Below are 6,000 nucleotides of genomic sequence, written 5' to 3' on the forward strand. Positions count from 1 at the left end.
TATATATATATATATATATATATATATATATATAATATACATGATAGAATATTACTCAACCATTAGAAAGAATGAAATAATGCCATGTGGAGCAATACGGATGGACCTAAAGATCATCATATTAAATGAAGTAAACCAGACAAAGATAAATATCATATGATATCACTTATATGTGAAATCTAAAACAAACAAAAAACCCCCTTATTTCCAAAATAGAAAGGGACTCATAGACATAGAAAACAAAATTACAGTTTCCAAAGGGGAAAGGGGGGTGGGGAGAGGGATAAATTAGGGGGTTGGGATTAACATATACACACTGCTATATACAAAATAGACAACCAACAAGGACCTACAGAGAACTATATTCAATATTTTGTAGTAACCTATAAGGGAAGAGAATCTGAAGAAGATTATATATAAATATAAAATATATAAAAATATAACTGAATCACTGTGTTGTACACATGCAACTAACTTGGTATTATAAATCAACTATACTTAAAAATTGTTTTAATCACATAATATAAATTTAAAAAGTAAAAAATATAAAGAAGAAATGATGAGACGTTCCTGCTGTGGCTTCGTGGGTTATGAATCTGACCAGTATCCATGAGGATGCAGGTTCCATCCCTGGCCTTGTTCAGAGGATTAAGGATCCAGCATTGCTGTGATCTGTGGTGTAGGTCGCAGACACAGTTCAGGTCCAGTGTTGCTGTGGCTGTGGTGTGCGCCAGCACCTACAGCTCCATTTCGACCCCTAGCCTGGGGACCTCCATATGCCGCAGGTGCATCTCTAAAAAGCAAACCAACTTGGAGAAGAGACTTGTGGTTGCCTGATGTGAGGGGGAGGGAGTGGGAGGGATCGGGAGCTTGGGCTTATCAGACACAACTTAGAATAGATTTACAAGGAGATCCTGCTGAATAGCATTGAGAACTATGTCTAGATACTCATGTTGCAACAGAAGAAAGGGTGGGGGAAAAACTGTAATTGTAATGTATACATGTAAGGATAACCTGACCCCCTTGCTGTACAGTGGGAAAAGAAAAAAAAAATTTAAAAAAAGCAAACAAACAAACAAACAAACAACACCCCCCCAAAAAAAAGAGAAAATGATGATGTGTTTGGCTTCAATGGATGATAGTGACCATGAAGAGAAGTGGACAGATTTGATATTTAAGAGAAACAATTCAACAGAACTGAGTGATTAAGTTGATAGGTACAGGGAGAGGAAGAAGATGCCAAGGATAACTGCTGAGTTTCTCTCTTGCACCACAGAGTAGATAGTGGTGTTATTCACTAAGCACTGAGATGGAGAACACTAGAGGAGAACCATGGTGGCTCAGGGGGAATGAACTCAAATTCAGCTTTGAACATGTAGACTATGAGGTGTATTTGAGACATCCAGGTGGTAGATCAAGTACGCATATAGCCTGGAGCCTAAAGGACAGGTTTGGGCTAGAAATACAAATTAGAGAATTATGGGAAAATACTTGTGAAAATTATTGAAGATGTAGGTTTAAAAGAGGTCAGAAAGATCTTACTGCTGAACTTTAATGGAAGTTTCGTACCTGATTTTTCCAGGTTTTTCTTTGTAATTTTTATAATATGTAAGTCACATTACTTCAGTATAAAGAACATGAATACATTTTTATCATCAACATACCACTTACATATGGCAATTTAAAAATTACTTTTGATTCCTTAATACCAAAAATATACTATTTCAAACTCCTTCTTAAACTAGAATTTCCAGTTTGTCATGATGATTATATGGCTTAATGAATGATCACTACCTACCTTATATAAAAATATATTACATTTATTGCAGCATCATTTAAAGAAAATATCTTTTTTCTTTTTGGCTGCACCTGCGGTATGTGGTAGTTCCTGGGCCAGGGATCACACCTGTGCCACAGCAGCAACCTGAGTCACAGCAGTGACAAAGCCAGATCCTTAAACCACTGCACTGCAAAGGAACAAAAGAAAATATTTTTTAAATGGGTGTTAAAAATGTCAGGTTTCTAAGGATCCTGAATTTAAATGCCTCCTGGCTTTTTTTTTTTTTTTTTTTGCCTTTTCTAGGGCCGCTCCCTCTGCATATAGAGGTTCCCAGGCTATGGGTCTAATTGGAGCCATAGCCACCAGCCTACGCCACAGCCACAGCAACGTGGGATCTGAGCTGCATCTGCAACCTGCACCACAGCTCACAGCAATGCTGGATCCCCAACCCACTGAGCAAGGGCAGGGACCGAACCCGCAACCTCATGGTTACTAGTTGGATTCGTTAGCCACCGTGCCACAATGGGAACTCCGCCCCCCCCCTTTTTTCCTGGCTTTTTGAAAATTGTTTGCTTTACTATTCCACATGTGAAAAAATCTCAAAACTCAGATATTATCCTTTTGCTTAAAAGATAGATATATCAAGAAGCAAAGACACAAAGATATGAAAAAAACACGTTCTAGTATGAAATCCCAAGTACTACACCTTAATTTAAGGGATGCTATTTTTTTTAAATGTATGTGAAATTTCTAGGTTATCTCCCATCCAGAGACAGGCCTGAAAGAATGCACCAAAATCTGAATCTCAGAAAAGTCAAGATTATATCTTAACAAATATAAAGTTTTTTTTTTTTTTAAAAAAAAAAAAGGTTTCAGGGACCCAATAAAGAAAGCTGAAGAAAATGTGTGTAACTAGGAGAAAAACATAAGCAAAGGGTAAGCAATGAAAATGAGGATTATATGTTCACAGAATGATGATTTAACACAGGGTTGTGTGGCCATGGAACAGGTTAAAAAGAGTCTATATGAAAGAAGGAGAGATAATTTGGTACCCTACTGTGCTGAGTATCAGAACATCTGTTTCAACAATCAGGAAGGCACTCTTGTCATGTCACATGATCTACTTGACCACATCTGGAATACTGCACTTAAATCTATATTTCTGGAAGTTACAGTTGGCATTCAATCCAAAACTGTTCTTAGAGATCTGCTCTATTATTTTTTTCTTTTATAGTATTAAACACAAGTGCCATAAATTTGAAGAGAAAGAAAAAATTTCAGAGAAAAACACAAGAATAGTTCAAAGGGTGCTAGGTTTAAACAGTTTGATGAAATGAACTAAGCACAATAGCAGAGAGAAATTTATTGGGGACTCATTTATATGTGTCTCTGAAGATTGTAAATATGAGGAAAAAAGAAAATAAATGGTGGCTGAAAAATCAGAATGGAATAAGAGAAGACTCTTCTTTTTTTTTTTTTTTTTTTTTTTTTTTTTTTTTTTAGGGCAGCACCCACAGCATAAGGAAGTTCCAGGATAGGGGTCAAATCAGAGCTGAAGCTACCAGCCTACACCATAGCAATGTGGGATTTGAGCAGCATCTGCCATGTACACCACAGCTCACAGCAACACAGGATCCTTAACCCATTGAGCAAGGCAAGGGATCGAACCCGTGTCCTTATGGATGCTAGTTGGGTTCATTAACTGCTGAGCCATGATGGGAAGTTCAGATTCTTTTTAAATTTTCATTATTTAATTTTTGGTAGGAGAAAAATCCTCTGACCTGGAAATTCCGTGATAACAGATAGAAGTTTTATTCCATGAGATAATCTAAACATTTTGTAAAGGCAAACACAGAGAGTCTAACAAAAGGGGGAAAGGACTGTGTATAAAGACATAAATGAGCATTTTAATGGGGTTCAGCTTGGATTTAGACTCTATGAGAAAAATACAGAGTGTATGTTCCTAATCACTAGCATGTACACCAGATGCACACTGGCCATGCCTAAGTTGGTAAATTTTTTTATCAATTCCTCTTTTTTGAAAATTGTTTCTGATGATAAATTTGTGACCCTATTTGTTTAATAACCACCATTGTAGCCTTTATTTTAACGCAGATTCTAACGTAGCTAATCTAAGCAAGCTATAGACAATAAAGGCCTGAAAGAGTAAGGAAGCCTCATCCTCAGTTCTAGAAATCCTGTGCTTCAGGCAAGCATTTTTTGTCGTTTTCCTATTACTGTAATTTGATGGCATGTCTGTAGGGTGCTGAAGGCATTATTTAGAGTGCATTGAAAATAGAGTGAATGTTTTCTGAGAACTTGTGTGCTCAGAGTTATTTTCTAAGGTGCTATTTAATGCTACACAGTGCTAATACAGAGATGTGAAATATACAAGCAGAATAGAGAATGCCCTTCTCTATATTTTTTCTAGTTTCTTGAATGCCACCTTACTGTGATTATTACATTTTGTCCTCTTTCATTTTCTCCACAATAGACTTCCAACAGAGTTTAAATATATGTATGATTTATTCTTTGTTTTATGCAATGAACAGAACCCTGAACTCTAATTCAGAGGACCCTATGGCATTCTATACCTTTGTCTAACAGGACACTATTTTAGGCTGCTTCAGAATATGTGTGCATTTAGGGCAGGAAAGGGGGTTGGACAATTTAGGTTGTGTTCAATATAGAGGCAGCTATGTTAATAAACACCACTGGATACCACTGATTTCATTTAACAGTAACAAATGTTTTTAGTTAAGTTGTCCATTTCCCTATGGAAAAAAAGATGAAATATTTCCTTCCCCACCTATTCCTTATTTTGATTATTAATATTCTCTCCAAAAATACAGAAATTCAAAAGTTAACACATGAACTGTAATTCTAAGGAGAAAGAATGGGTTGAGTTCTTTAGCACCACTTAGGAAGCAGTGTGAAAGGCAGCAGTTAACTGGGGTGAGATCTCCTTTCATCCCTGTTCTTACAACCAGCCTTGATGTTTGATATTCCCTGCCACACTCTGACTGGTTCAGGGTCTTCGCAGTACCCACCAGATTGTGTTCATTCCTACTTCTGTGCCTTTGTTCACATAATTTCATTTTTCCTCTTGCCCTTTTCAAAGATTTAAGTAGTTTTTATATCTTTTCAATATATGGAAGAAGGCAGGAAATGAAATACATAATAACCAAATGTATGCATCTACCAACAGCTTTAATAGACATTAACATTTGGTCATACTTTGTCTCTCAATTTTACTTTTGCTTTTTAAAAAATAAGTTTTGCTCCAAAAAACCTTCCCCATTGCCTTCAGTCTAACCATATTTTTTTGTTTGTTTTTGAGCAAACATTTCTTTATTGAGCATCTACTACATCCAGAGGCTGTGTCAGGGCATGGAGAGGTGGAGAATAAACCAAGCAGCCTTATATTTTGAGAGTTCAACATACAAAGTCCTTCTCCCATTTAAATTCTAAACTTCCCCTATGAAGGCCTTCCTGATAGGAGTCCAACTAGCCAACCTTCCATCTCCAGACATCTAGGACACCTACAATCTAAAGAATATCCTTTAAGGTGTCGCACATGCAGACAAATGATGTATGTGTTCTGGAGCCAGATTGGATCAGCTTGTGAGAAACAACTGTACACATCTCTTTCCAACTCTGTATTCAGTGATGGCTCTGGTGGGAGTATGAGCACCACAGAAATGAAAAACACTATAAATCAGAGTTTTACGTTTTCTGAGAGAGCTGATTAACCAATACACCATGGCATATAACCCACTCACTTGTAGGCATACCTGTCTTGTATCCATACTTAAAATGCTTTAAAAAGTGAGTCTTAAGTATAAATCCTACAACCTCACTGAGGAATGGAATCATGTTTTATACAACTTTCTTAATCTCCAAAGTGTTGGGCAAACAGGAGGCATTTCATAAATATTTTCAGATCACTTTAAGAGAGCGGTTTCCTCCTGCCATAGTGATTCATCAATGACATCCACTCTGCCCTGTTTTTGTTATTCTGAATTTTAAAATGCTGCTATTTGAAATTACTCTGAGAGTTAATTGCTTTCTCTCTCCCTGTGAGGTAATTTCGTAAACATTGAAATATTAGGTCCTTGAAGCCCGGAAAGATCCATGCCAGTAATGATAGTCTCTCTGGTCCCGTGCATCCCCTGGCAATGCTAAACTCTGTGACCCCAGCCACCTGCTCATTCTGTCTC

The sequence above is a fragment of the Sus scrofa genome, chromosome 8 (genome assembly GCF_000003025.6).
Source record: "Sus scrofa isolate TJ Tabasco breed Duroc chromosome 8, Sscrofa11.1, whole genome shotgun sequence".
In the NCBI taxonomy this organism is placed as follows: Eukaryota; Metazoa; Chordata; class Mammalia; order Artiodactyla; family Suidae; genus Sus; species Sus scrofa.